We start from the raw sequence: 15,795 nt of genomic DNA on the forward strand, positions 1-15,795 counted from the left end.
ATTTCATTTTTGGTAGCCTTCATTTGTTCTTTCATTTTTCATCCAAGCTCAATCAGATCTGTGACCATTTTGATTACCAGGGCTTTAAATTCTCCATCAGACAGGTTGGCTATATCCTCCTTGCTTAGTGCTCTATCTGAGGTTTTACTCTGTTCTTTCATTTTGGCCCTATATCTTTGCTCAGGGCCCTTCGGAAAAAGTTGTAAGGGGGCGGGGTCTTCAATATTCACACAGGCATGGCAAACTTCCTTGCTGTGTTGCAGCGCTGCCTGTGGGGGAGGGTCCAGAGAAGAAACAATGCAGCTCACCTGCTCATCTCTAGCACACTTTTCAACAAACTCTTGTGTGAGACTGGATATTTCTCCCACCACAGCAACTGCCATAGTCCACAACCATCTCTGAGTCTCAGTTTTCCCTTAGGTCATTCCCTCCTGTGCAGCCTGCAGCCTTACCGTAGCCAGCTCCACCCCCATGGTCTGCTGCCTCACCGCTGTTTTCCTCTGTCCACAGCCTTATTGGTCTGGTTGTTTTGTTTGACTGTTTCTTTAATTCTGTGTTTGTCAGAGTTCCATGCAGTTTGATTTTCTGGCACTTCTGGTTGTTTATTGATTTTAGATTGGTTGTTTTTCTCCTTTTGTTTGTGCGAGGAAGTGAAGGGTTTCTACCTATGCCTCTATCTTGGATGGAGCTCCTGAAATGAAATATAACGAATCTCATTCTATATAACCATATGACTATGCAGGGTATATTCCAGGAATGCCCCCCTCCCAAAAAAACACTGCTCTTTCTCTAGCCAAAGTACCAAGAAAGAAGCAACCTAGGAGGAAAGAAAAATTCTAATGATAACTCTTCTCTAGTTCAGTCAAACACACACTGAGAAAAAGTGTGATCCTACTCCCAATCATGCCAACAAAGGTCAAGTGGGAAGGTGAAATATCATTTCACCTTCCTCAGGCTGTAAAGATGTGCCTCAACCACCCAGTTACCCAGCTGGGGTGTTATCAGAGAGGGCTGACTGGGAAGCTGGAACTATAAAAGACCCATCCCCATCATGGTGACAGTAGAGATGATGTGAGGAGCTGGGACTTCTACCTCCAGCTGGTTGTATTGAGGCAGTACCTATTCCTCCACTAAAGTAATGTCAGAGGAAGCCTGCTAAAACAGAAGATTTAAATAATAAAATACCAAAAATGTCCATTAAAAATCACTTGTCATACCAAGGACCAGGAAAATCTCATCTTGAATAAAAAAATAATGAACAGATGCCAAGACTGAGATGACACAGATGTTAAAATTAGCTGACAGAAATTTTAAAGTAGTCATCATAAAAATGTTTGAACTAGTAATTACAAATACACTTAAAGCAGAGGGTAAAACAATCTAAACAAATAAATAGAAGATATAAAAAAGAACCAAATTGAAATTTTATAACTGAAAAAATAAAACAACCAAAATAAAGACTCAATGGGTGGGCTCAAAAACTTCAATTAATAGCTTGATAGAAGAATGAAAGAGCCAGAGAAAAAAAGTAGTAATGTTGAAGATAGAAAAATATAAATTACCCAGTAGAACAACCAAGAGAAAGTAAAGTGAAGAAATATGAACAGAGCCTAAGGGACCTGTGGGACTATAGCAAAAGATATAATATTTTTGTCATCAGAATCCCAAAAGAGAGGAACAAGAAATAGAGATGAAAAAGTAGTCAAATAAACAGTGGCTGAATTTTTTTCAAATTTTGCAAAAGACATAATCCTACAGATTCAAGAAGCTTAGTGAATCCTAAAAATGATACACTCAAAGCAATCCAGGCCAAGATATGTAGTCAAACTTCTGAAAACTAAAAACAAAGAAAAAATCTTGAAAGCAGCCAGAGAGAAATAATACAATCCTGGCTCATTTCCTGAGCCAGGAATCCTGAGTGGATTCAAATCCTGGCTCAAATCCTGAGTGGATTTATCATCAGAACCTATGGAGGTCACAAAGAAGTGACACAAAGTTTTCCAAGTGCTGAAAGAAAAGAACTGCCAACACAAGAATTCCACACCCAGCAAAAACATCCTTCAGGAATAAAAAGGAAATCAAGACATTCACAGATGACTTTTGGATTTCTAGTCAAGATGGAGGCATGGGTAAATGCGGTTTGCCTCCTTGCCTAACCACAGAAAAATTACAGCTAAATTACAGAGTAAGCCTGAGCTGGTGTGACTCGGTGGATTGATGCTGGCTTGCGAACCAAATCACTGGTTCGATTCCCAGTCAGGGCAAATGCCTGAGTTTCAGGCCAGGTCCCCAGTAGGGGGTGTGTAAGAGGCAACCGCACATTGATGTTTCTGTCCCTCTTTTTCTCCCTCCCTTCCTCTCTCTCTAAAAATAAATAAAAATATTTTTAAAAATTACACAGCAAATATCACTCAGAACCATCAGAAAAATCAAGCTGGGTAGAAGTCCAACAACTAAGGTTTTAAAGAAACCACATTCATCTAGATGGGTAGGAGGGATGGAAGGACAGAGACATGGAACTGGCTGGTCCCAAACCCATGTGCGGTAGATATAAAACAGAGGGATATGCCAGGAGTGAGGGATTCCAGCCCCACATGAGACAACCCCGCCCAGGGTTCCAGTACAAGGAAGATAAGTCCCCATAACTCCTGGCTGTAAAAACCAGTAGGGTTTGAGTTGGCAAAAGAAACTGTGGAATTCTCTGGTCTCTCTTCTTAAAGGGCCTTGTACCACAAACAGACTTACCCAGACTCACTCCCTCCAGCACCAGGATAGTACTTTGAAGAGCACTAGTGGCATACAGGGAGGAACTGAAGTGTCTGGCATCAGAGCAAGAGCTGGGGGGAAGATTCCTCTAAGACAGAACTGCAGACAGCCACCATTGTGCCTTTTCTTAGCCCTCCTCAACACAGAGCCACAGTGAGGTGGCACCATATCTGAACCTCCATAAGTTTTGCTCACACAGTAAGCCCCACCCTGATAATTACCCAAGGGTCTGCCCCATCCAACTTAGGGGCCTACCCAAGCTGGTAACAGAGGCTTTTCCATATGAAGGGCTGGGCTAGATACAGGCTTCAGACATCCTAAGTCTGCTCAAACAAGCAACAGCTGAGCCCAGCCCTCTTACCTCTCACTGAGTGGCCCCAGGCCCAGCACTAGCAGCAGCCATCTGCTGATCACTTTATAGCTTATGCCAAGGGGCCCCAGACACAACACAGGTAGAGGCTGACCTTGGCTTGCACCACCCTGGAAACCCCAGAGCCTGTGAACCCAGCAGACAATTACAGACCATGTCAGAACATCAACCAATCACCTCCAAAAGCTACCAGATGAGGTAGTTGCTGACCAGGGGTCACAGCTAGTCCTACCAGATGTCTGGACTGGGTAAATCCCTCTCTTTGACCTGCCAATAGCAACCAAGACTCATTTATAGGATGAGGGAGTACTCAGCCTACATGGAGGGCATACCTTGAGTACACAGCTTGGGTGATAAGGGAGGCCGTGCCACTGGATGCTATGGGACACCTACTACATTATTACACTCTACCAAGGCACACAGTCATAGAAGCTCTACATAGTACATATAAACAAACACAGGGAGGCTGCCAAAATGAGGAGACAAAGAAATATGGCCCAAATGAAAGAACAGAACAAACCTCCAGAAAAAGAATGGGATAAAATGGAGTTAAGCAATCTATCATATGCAGAGTTCAAAGCACTGGTTGTAAGGATGCTCAAGGAACTTAGTGAGTACTTCAATAGCATAAAAAAAAAAACCCAGGAAGAAATGAAGGATAAAACAATTGAAATAAAAAAAATACAGGGAATCAACAGCAGAGTGGATGAAGCCAAGAATCAAATCAATGATTTGGAACATAAGGAAGAAAAAGACATCAAATCAGTACAGTAAGAAGAAAAAAGAATCCTAAAAAATCAAGGATAATGTAAAGAACCTCTAGGACAACTTCAAACATTCTAACATTCACATCATAGGTGTGCCAGAAGGAGAAGAGAAAGAGCAAGAAATTGGTAACCTATTTGAAAAAAATCATGACAGAAAATTTCCTTAACTTGGTGAAGGAAATAGACATACAAATCCAGGAAGCACAGAGAGTCCCAAAGAAGATGGACTCAAAGATGCATACCCTGAGATATATCATAATTAAAATGCCAAAGGTTAAATATAAAGAAATAATTTTAAAGGCAGCAAGAGAAAAGCAAGTAATTACCTACAAAGGCGTTCCCATAAGACTGTCAGCTGATTTCTCAAAAGAAACCTTGCAGGCTAGAAGGGATTGGCAAGAATTATTCAAAGTGATGAAAAGCAAGGACCTACAACCTATATTCCTCTACCCAGCAAAACTATCATTTAGAATTGAAGTGCAGATAAAGTACTTCCCAGACAAGGTAAAGCTAAAGGAGTTCATCATCACTAAGCCATTGTTATATGAAATGTTGAAGGGTCTTACTTAAGAAAAAGGAGAAGATCAAAATTATGAACATTAAAATGGCAATAAATATATAACTATCAAAAGTTGAATCTAAGAAACAAACTCAGCAAATAACCAGAAGAGAAACAGAATCATAGATATGGAGAACATTGGGATGGAGGCCAGTGGGCAGAAGGGTCTGGGGAAAGGGGTGAAGAGGTGAAGGGATTAAGAAGTACAGATTGTTGGTTACAGAATAGGCAGTGCGATTTTAAGAGCAAGTATGAGAAATGGGGTTGCTAAAGAATTTATATGCAGGACCCATGGACATGAACAAAGAAGGGGAGATCGCCAGAGGGAGTAGGGGGTGCTGGGTAGGCAAAGGAGGAAAATTGGGACAATTGTAATAGCATAAGCAATACAAATTTTACAAATCCCAGATCAAAGAAAATTAAAATAATTTGTTACTAGTTGACTGACCCTTAAATAGTGCTAAAGAAGTTCTCCAAGCAGAAAAAAAAAAATGATAGAAGGAATCATAGAACACCAGGAAGGAAAAAGGAACAAAGAAAGAGAAAAATACAGATACATAAAATATGCTTTCCTTCTTCTTTTGAGTTTTCTAAATTATGTTTGATTATTGAAGCACAAAGAAAAACATTATCTGATGTGTTTCTCAATGTATGTAAGGGGAATATTTAAGACAATTATACTATAAACTGGGGAGTTGTAAAGTGACATAGAGGAAGGCAAAGTTTTTACACCTTGCTCTAATGGGTAAAGTGATGAAACTAGTACAATGAGATATTATGTATATAGCTATACAAAGAGATACACTAAAAAACCTATAGACAGATGAAAATAAAATTTAAAAAGTATGTTCAAGTAACTAATAGGAAGAAATGAAATAAAAACATAAACAAAAGAACAAATAGAAAACACAAAAAATGAAGAAGATCAAAATGTCCCTCAATGGGCAAATGGTTCAGCAAACTGTGTACATCCATTGCATGGACTACTATGCAATAAAAAGGAGAAAACTATTAATAGGCACAAGAATTGGATGCATATCATGGAAATTATGCTGAATAAAAAACAACCTTGAAAGATCACATACTGTATTACTACATTTATAAAACATTCTTGAAATGAAATAATTAAAGAGATGAAAAACAGAGTCATGGTTTCTAGAGGTCAGAGATGGGGTGAGCATAACTATAAAGGAGTAGTGAGGGCTACCTTTGTGGTGATGAAATAGTTCTGTATCTTGATTACAGTAATGGTTACACAAATCTAAAATGGCTTAGAACCATATGTGTACATTTTACCAATGCCAAATTCTTGGTTTTGATATTGTAGTCCAGTTATGGAAGATATAATCACATATAAAGTTTCTGTTATATAAGATGAATAAGTTTGAGAGATCTATGTCACAACATTGTGCCAACATCAACAATTAAGCATTGTACATTTAAAAATGTGTTAAGAGGCCTTGGCTGGTGTGGTTCAGTGGTTGAGTGCCAGCCTGAGAATCAAAAGGTCTCCAGTTCGATTTCCAGTCTAGAGCACATGTCTGGGTTATGGGCCAGGTTCCCAGTAGGGGGCGCATGAGAGGCAACCATACATGATGTTTCTCTCTTTCTCCCTCCCTTCCCTCCTCTAAAAAAGAAAGAAATAAAATCTTTTAAAAATGTGTTAAGAGGGTAGATTTCATGTTAATTTTATTATTAAACAACAACAACAACCAAAAAAAAGGGCATGGGGAAACTTTAAGAGGTGATGGATACGCTTATGTGCGTATGGTGATTGTGGTAATGGTTTCAGACGTGTACACACATCTTCAAACCTATCAAATTGTATAAATTAAATGTCATTTTTTTGTGTGTATCAACTGTACCTCAATAAAGCTGTTTTAAAAAATCAAGTTGTTACCACTGTGAGAAAATAAGTGAACAGTACAGGGGATATCTCTGCACTAGACTTCCATCTTCTTGTGAATCTATATTTATATTAAAATTAAAAGTTTAGAAAAAGGTAAACTCAAAAAGGAGAGATATGTCATGGTCATATAAGAAGATGACATAAAGATGGCAACTCTCTTCAAAGTTATCTATAAATTGAATTTAGATTCAATCAAAAGCAACAGGATTTTTAAAATCAATCTTTATAAGTTGATCTTAAGATTTACACAGAAAAGTAAGGCACCAAGATTAAACAAAACAATTTTGAAAAAGAGCAATGGGGGTGGTGGTACAGATTTTCAAGAGTTATTATAATGTTATAGCAATTAAAACAGTGTAGTATTACTTAGTGTATAAACAAATAGATCAGTGAAATACAAAAAGAACCAAAATAATTCATGTAAGTCTGTGAGAGCTGGGCATATGACAGAGGTTGATTATAAATAATAGGGGGTAAGTGACAGAGACATTTATAAATGGTGTTAAAGTTATACATGTGAGAAAAAAGATATAATTAGATAACTTCTTTACTACCTAAGATACTACCTAAGATATTAGATACTACCTAAGAATCAATTCACAATGAATATCTAAATGTTAAAAGCAAATTTTTACAACAATTTGATGCAAATATAGAATACCTTTTAAGATCTCAGAGTAGGGAAGGATTCATTAAACACACATACAGAAAAACATGCAAATTTTAATAGAAAACAATTGATAAGTGTAACATCCTTAAAATTAAAATGTCTATAGAAAAAACACTATAAAGTTAAAGACAAACCATATAGTAACCAAGACATTTGCCACATATAAAATTGACAAAGAAACAGTATCCAAAAGACATAAAAATGAGTATTAAAAAGGCAAACATCCATAAAGAAAAATGGGTAAAGAATAACAACAGGCAATGGACAGAAGAAACTGAATGATCTAAAAATACAAAAATAAAGGAAAATGTACAGGGAACCAACAGTGACAGGAAGGAAACTGGGATTCAAATCAATGGTTTGGAGCAGAAAGAAGAAAGAAACGTTTAACCAGAGCAGAATGAAGAAACAAGAATTCAAAATAATGAGGAGAGGGTTAGGAACCTCCAGGACAACTTTATACATTCCAGCATCCAAATCATAGGGATGCCAGAAAGAGGAGGAAGAGCAAGAAATTGAAAACTTATTTGAACAAATAATGAAAGAAAACGTCCTCAATCTGGCAAAGGAAACAGACTTCCAGGAATCCCAGGAAGCTCAGAGAGTCCCAAAAAGTTGGACCCAAGGAAGCACACAACAAGACACATCATAATTACATTACCCAAGATTAAAGATAAGGAGAGCATCTTAAAAGCAGCAAGAAAAAGGAGACAGTTACCTACCAAGGAGTCCCCATAAGACTATCAACTATCAAAAGAAACCTTGCAGTCAAGAAGAGGCTGGAAAGAAGTATTCCAAGTCATGAAAGGCAAGGACCTACATCCAAGATTACTCTATCCAGCAAAGCTATCATTTAGAATGGAAGGGCAGATAAAGGGTTTACCAGATAAGGTCAAGTTAAAGGAACTCATCATCACCAAGCCCTTATATAAAATGTTAAAGGGACTTATCTAAGAAAAAGAAGAAGATAAAAAATATGAACAGTAAAATGACAACAAACTTGCAGGTATTAACAAGTGAACCTAAAAACAAAAACCAATTAACTAAGCAAAAAAAACAGAATAGGAACAGAATCACAGAAATGGAGGTCACATGGCAGGTTATCAGTGGGGGAGTGGGAGGGGGAGACAGGTTGAAAAGGTACAGAGAATAAGTAGCATAAATGGTAGGTAGAAAATAGACAAGGGGATGTTAAGAATAGTATAGGAAATGTAGAAGCCAAAAAACTTATATGTATGACCCATGGACATGAACTAAAGGGGAGGAATGTGGGTGGGAGGGGGTCTGCAGGGCAGAGGGAATAAAGGAGGGGGGAACAGGACAACCGTAATAACATAATCAATAAAATATTTTGAAAAATAAATAAAAATACATGAAAAGATGGTCAACTTCACTAGTATTCAGAGAAATACAAAAAAAATGAGATACTATTTTTATTTGTCAGATTGGCAAAAAAATTAAAACTCAAATGTTGTCAATGGGAACACATAGACTACTGGTGGGACCGTTATTTGGTAAAGCCATTTTGGAAAGCAATCTGCCAAGACCCAGAAAAACTGAGTGTGCATACTTTTTAACCTAGCAATTTTACCCTACTTTCTAAAATGTACATACCCTTGAGAAGTTTCCATCCTTTGTACTAAGACATGGACACCAGTGTTCATTGCAAGTTGTTTGTTTTTAATAGTAAAAAATTGGAAACAATCTAAATACCCATCAATAGGGGAATAAATAAATTAAATGTGTCCTGGTTTTACTATCGGTTACTGTTCAGCAATGAAAATGAACTAGATCAATTTGCACCCACATGGGCTGGTCTCAAGAACATAATGCTGAGCTGAAAATGTATATACATAACCATGTAATGTATTTTTCATGGCCTGGGAGAAAATATACCAAAATTAAGGAAAATGGGTTGACTGGAAGTGGAAGATAAAGGGAACTTCAACTTTTCCTGTAGTATTTAATTATCTTTATTTAGGAAAATGGAAGACAAAGTAAATAAATTGTGTTTTTCCAATCTGTGTGTTAAGAGCACACATATTTGCTATATTCTACTCTGTAATTTCCTGTAGTTTTTAAAGCTTTCCATATAAATGAAAGGTATGTAGTGTCAGATGGTTCTGTTAAATACTCAGTTTGGGGGAACCACAATATTAATATTACTAGTAAATTTATATGTTAATCTTTCATTTCTAAAGAAGACTGCAGTGTTTGATACAACTATTGGAGTACTGCAGTATTTGTTGTCACTTGTGAATTGTGGGTTATGAAGTTTTGAAGACAAAACTTCAAATGGTATCATTTTTCTCCTATGCACTAGTCCTGCAATTTGGGTAAGTTGCCACCACTTTGACAGAATGTAGGCTTCCTTGGGTTGATAGTTCAGAGGGAGGAAACAGAGTACATTTCCCCCTCAATTATGCTTTCATTCTTTATAAATAAAGTTGCATTTAAAATGATTCTACATAAAATGAAATTTAGAGCAAGATTTATAGAAACATGTACACCTATGCACAAATAAATCTCTTCAAATTTTATCAAGCATTTATTCTATCTTGTTCATCAATCTTGAGTAGATTTAATACAATTTAAATATTTTGTGGCTTGTCTGAAAAGTATCAAGGCTTGTTCATGGCTTTGATACTCCTACTCCCTTCACCTGAATCAACTTTACCAGTTGTTTAAACTGCTCAAATCTTTTCTTCAGCCACAGTGTTTAAGTGACAGTTGTTGTTATTGTTTTGCTTTGGGCATCTTCCTTTTCCTAGACTAGTGCTCAGAATTTTAACTAACTATTCAATTTCTCTGTGTCTTTACATGGGGAAAAAACTGGATTTCTATTTCACACAGCTTGGCAAAGGCTAGCAGGGAGTCAGAGACTACAGCCAGATGTACATCTGCATGTCGGCAGCAAAAAGGTATGGGATGGTGCTTTTTCAGTCAGAAGGGAATCATTCCCTCCTCAAAGAAGAGGAGATTCTCCCTCCCATCAGCTATTTGGCTGCTAGATGCTCACTGATTAATTACTGAAGTTGCATCTACACACAATTGGTCTTCCTGAGAACAGTTCTAGCAAACTTCCAATTCATTCCTGAATGTGCTTCTTTCTTTTTAAAATCTTCTTTTCCCAAAGCTTATATTTAAAAAAGAAAAACAGTTAAAGTAATGCATAGTTTTTGAAAAAATTAAGTGATTCCACCACAATTTTTAATGTTAAAAAAAATCAAGCACCAGTGGGAGAGTATTTTCAGGGGCAGAGAAACATTCCGAGTACCTTACAAATCAAAACACCAAGCCAATCACTTATATTATTTGCATGTGAGGTGTTACTCCTAGTAACTTCTGGTTAATTCCAGAAATCCATTTTATATTGGAAAGGTGAGGCAACATAGGTATCCTTTCTCTGTACCCCCAACAGCCTTCCACATGCCCAGTAAAGAGAGCATATCAAGTTCATTACTAGTAACTTCCTTTTCTAGTTTGCCTCATTACTGAGAATTACCATCTATTTTCCAAGGCAGATATATGATGTCCCTAGTACAATCTCTCCATGAACCTAACCTAGAAACTCCGTCTTGGGTCACATTCTCATTTCTACGGAGCTCAACATGTAATGGAGCCAGTGCTAGAAGTAGTTGATTGTGAGAAGTATAATGAGGGGTTCTCCAAGGCAGGCTAAATTAATAAGCATGAGCTGACAGTCACTACTTTACATAAGATCCCATCTCTGTAATGGGAAAATACCGGAACCTGATAAATGAGCAGTATGCAGTAGTTCCATGATATCAACAGCAATTAGTTCTGCAAAATTTGGGAGCAATCCAGCTGAAAATGTGTTTACTTAGGTTTTGAAAAGCTGTACCTATCCATCTTCCCTCCTCACATTCATCTCTCTCCACTACCTCACATAACACATACCTTGTGGACTACTGCAATAATTCTAAACGGTGATATAACTGACAGATGATGTTCACATGAGAGTACTCAGGGAATACATGATTCTTGGAATGTTGGTTATTCATTGGACCCTTTTCTCTAACTCTCACTGGAACATACTGAAATGCAAGCAAGTGAGAGTGACACTGTTTTTATAAAGATAATCCATTCCAACTTATACCTAAGTAAATCACTTAGCAATTTTGGTACGTTCGCTGTTATTACAAATTATTTATGCTACCTTTTACAGCCAATTATGACACATAAACTGTGGTTGACAATGGCTATTCTTGGCAAGTCCATGACCTGTCATGTTTTCTCATGTCTCATTACATGCTTTTCCCTCTTTTCGAAAAGGTCTTAAACCCCACATAATAAGTCTACAAAACAAGTTTGTTGATTGACTAAAGGAAATAATGAATGAAATACTCGCAACCTCAGATAGGTCCCCATTGCATTTATAACATTTACTTATTGGGCCACAGTCATGCATCAATGAAAAACAACATTCTGTTATGAATAAGAAAGTCAACCATGATTACGGACAATTTTCTTAACCAGAAAGCATTGAGTCATAAGATACCTTGCAGCTGTACATTTTTATTAAGGGCTGCTTAAAAACATAAAACATGTTTGCCAGGAGTGGGCAAAAAGACAGATACAAATTTCAGTCAGAAAATAGGAACATTCAGAAACCCAAGATGGCAGAGGAGTAAGTGGAAGCTACACTAACCTCCTCCCAGGACCAAATTGGAAATAAACTAAATTGTAGAGAAATCACTCTGAACAACCAACTGAACACTAGCTGGAGAGAAGCCTTATAGCCACAGACAGGTGGGAGAAGCCACATCACTACAACATGACTGGTAGGGAGTGTGGAGGAGGTGCAAGAGGGCTGGCTGGGCTCCCATGGGTGGCAGTTGAAGTCCTGGGGGAACATTTCAGTAAGCAGGGGGATTTCCCCTGAGAAGTGTGAGATCTAGACCCCAAGCTGGGTACCCCAGCCTACAGCACCATAGCCAGAAAGGAACCCAGATAACATCCAACTGTGAAAAGCAATGGGGTTTCTGTTCAACAGGGAGAGATGGCTGGAAACACAGAGAGCCTCTTAAAGGGCCAATGCAATAATTTCCTTTTCAGCCACTTACCCTGGGCTGTGGCAGAGGGAGGACAGAGTGGACTAGAGACACTTAAGACACTGGTGGCTCTGGGGAGAGAACTGAAGGAACAGCCATCCCTGTGCTGAATCATTCCCTATACTGTAAAAACCATCTTTCTCAGGCAGAGCACTCCCCTCCAAGTGACATCAGCCTGAGGAGAAGCAATAGTGCCTCCCCCAGGAATTATTCTACCCCACCCAGTGGTGCTTAAGATTGCTACTGAGGTAATAGCTGGAAGCCATTTACTGATTAACCCTACACAAAGCCTGCAGGCAGAGGTGGGTCACTCAGGCCTGGTGCCAATAAAAACTGGCCTTGTTCCACAGCCTGGTTCTGTACAAACCCAGGCTTAGCAGAGGGAGCCACAGAGCTGTGGATCACTGATAGCTCCAGAGAGGTTGCTCAGGGCCAGTCATAGGCAGGGTTCAACTTAAGTCTGTACCATAGCCTTGGAGATCTACCTATTACATAGAAAGAAACACAAAGAGGCAGCCAAAATGAGATAAAGAAACAGGCTTCAAATGAAAGAACAAGATAATTCTACAGAAGAAAAACTAGATGAAATGAAGGCAAATAATTTATCAAAGAGGGAGACTAGAGTAATGATTATAAGGATACTCATCCCCATGAAAAAAAGACAGAAACTATAATAAAAGACCAATCAGAAAAAACACAATATATGAAATAAATAATATACCGGAAGGAATAAACAATAGATTAGATGAAGCAGAGGACTGAATCAGTAATTTGGAAGACTAGGTAGAAAAAACTACACTAGCAGAGCAGCAAAAAGAAAAAAAGAATTAAAAAAAAATGAACAGAGCTCAAGAAACTTTTGGGGCAACATGAAGCATAACAACAAACAAATCATGGGAACACCAGAAGAAGAGAGCAAGCAAGGGATTAAGAACCTATTTGAAGAAATAATGAACAAAATCTTCCCTAATCTGGTGAAGGAAAAAGACATGCAAGGCCTGGAAGCTCAGAGAAACCCAAACAAGTCGAACCCTAAAAGGACCATACCAAGACACATCATAAATAAGAAGACAAAGCTTAAAGACAAGGAGAGAATCTTAAAATCCACATGAGAAAAGCAGGTAGTTACCTACAAGGGAGCACCAATTAGGCTATCATCTGATTTCTCAACACAAACATTTCAGGCCAGAATGGAGTGGCATAAAATTTTCAAGGTGATGAAAAACAAGGACCTACAACCAAGGTTACTTTACCCAGAAAACTGTCATTTAAAATTGAAGGAGAAATAAGGAGCTTTCCAGACAAGAAAAGGCTAAAAAGAGTTTGTTAACACCAAACCACTACTGCTACATATGTTAAAGGGCTTGCTTTAAGAAAAGGAAGAAAAAAGAAAACAAAAAAAGAGGGAAATAGTCTAACAATAAAATGGCACTAAATACATATCTATCAACAATCACCTTAAATGTAAATGACTTAAATTCTCTAACCAAAAGACATGGGGTAGCTGAATGTATAAGAAAAGAAGACCTATATATAGGGTGCCTCCAAGAGACCCACCTTAGATCAAAAGATTCACACAGACAAAAACTAAAGGGATGGAAACAGATGTTTCATGCAAATGGAAAGGGAAAAAAGCTGGCATAGCATTAGTTATATTTGACAAAATAGGTTTTAAAACTAAGACTAAGAAGGATACTACATAATGATAAGGGGAACAATAGAACAAGAGGATACAATCCTATAGACATTTACACAACCAATTTAGGAGCACCTAAATATATGAAGCAAATCTTGATGGACATAAAGGGAGGGATCAACAGAAATACAGTCACAGTCAGGGATTTTAACACCCCATGAACTATATGGATAGATCTTCCACACAGATATCAACAAGGAGACAGCAGCCTGAAATGACACACTAGATCACATGGGTTTAACTGACATCTTCAGAGCATTTCATCCTAAAGCAGTAGAATATACATACTTTTCATGTGCACATGGAAGGTTTTCTAGGTTAGACCACATGTTAGGACACAAAACAAGTCCCAATAAATTTAAGAAGATTAAAATCATATCAAGTATCTTCTCTGACCATAGTGCTATGAAACTAGAAATCAATCACAAACTGAAAAATACACAAAGACATAGAAGCTAAATAACATGGTATTAAACATGAATGAGTCAACAAAGGTATCAAGGAAGAAATTAAAAGATATATTGAAACAAAGTGAAATGAGAACACAACAATCCAAAATCTGAAGGACACTGGGAAAGAAACCCTAAGAGGAAAAGTCATAGAACTACAAGTCTATCTCAAAAACAAACAAACAAAAAAGCTCAAATAAGCAATCTAACTTTAGACTTAAAGGGACTTGAAATAGAATAACAGACAACTCCCAAAGTGAGGAGAAGGAAGGAAATAAGAAAGATCAGACCAGAGGACCTGAAAAGACACTTCTCCAAGGAGGACATACAGAGAGCCCATAGACACATGAAAAATGCTCAGCATCACTAGCCACTAGAGAGATGAAAATTAAAACCACAATGAGATACCAATACACACTGGTTAGAATGGCCAGCATTAATAAATCAATAAATGACAAGTGCTGGGGAAGTTGTGGAGAAAAGGGAACCCTAGTACACTGTTGGTGGGAATGCAGACTGGTGCAGCCACTGTGGAAAACAGTATCGAATTTCCTCAAAAAACTAAAGATGGAACTGCCTTTTGATCCAGTGATCCCACTTCTTGGACTATACCCTAAGAATCCTGAATCACCAATTTAAAAGAATCTATGTACCCCAACGGTCATAGCTGCATTATTTACAATAGCCAAGTGCTGGAAACAACCTAAGCACCCATGAGTAAATAAGTGGATCAAAAAATTGTGTTGTATTTACATAATGGAATACCAGCAGCAGAAAGAATGAAGGAATTCCTACCCTTCACAACAGCATGGATGGAACTGGAGAATATTATGTTAAGTGAAATAAGCCAGGTGGTAAAAGAAAAATACCATATGATCTCACCTATAAGTAGAACCTAATCAACAAAACAACAACAAAAAAAACACACAAATGAGTGAAATAGAACCAGAGACATGGAAATAAAGGACAAATTGAGAGTGACCACAGTTGAGGTGGAAAGAGATAACAGGGGAGAGAAGGGGAAGGGGCAAGCAAATGAACATGAATAGAAGACTCATGAGCGTGGACAATGGGGTGATATTGACTGTGGGAGACAGGGGGTGGGATTGGGATGAGCAAGGGGGAAAAGGCAGGACAATTGTAACTGAACACCAATAAAAAAGATCAGAGCAGAAATAAACAAAATAGAGTCTAAAAATTATACAAAAGATCAATGAATCAAAGAGATAGTTCTTTGGAAAGAAAAAACAGATTGACAAACTTTTAACCAGACTCATCAAGAAAAAAAAGAGAGAGGATCCAAATACATAAAATCAGAAATGAAAGAGGAGAAAAAACAACTGACACCAAAGAAATGCAAAGGATTGTAAGAAAATATTTTGAACAAGTACATGCCAACAAAATGAACAACCTGGATGAAATGAATAAATTCCTAGAAACATCCTATCTTCCAGAACTAATTCAGGAAGAATCAGAGAATTTGAACAGACAGATTAAATCTAGTGAAATTGAAGAAGTAATCAAAAAACTCCCA

Source organism: Phyllostomus discolor, chromosome X (assembly GCF_004126475.2).
Source record: "Phyllostomus discolor isolate MPI-MPIP mPhyDis1 chromosome X, mPhyDis1.pri.v3, whole genome shotgun sequence".
Taxonomy (NCBI): domain Eukaryota; kingdom Metazoa; phylum Chordata; class Mammalia; order Chiroptera; family Phyllostomidae; genus Phyllostomus; species Phyllostomus discolor.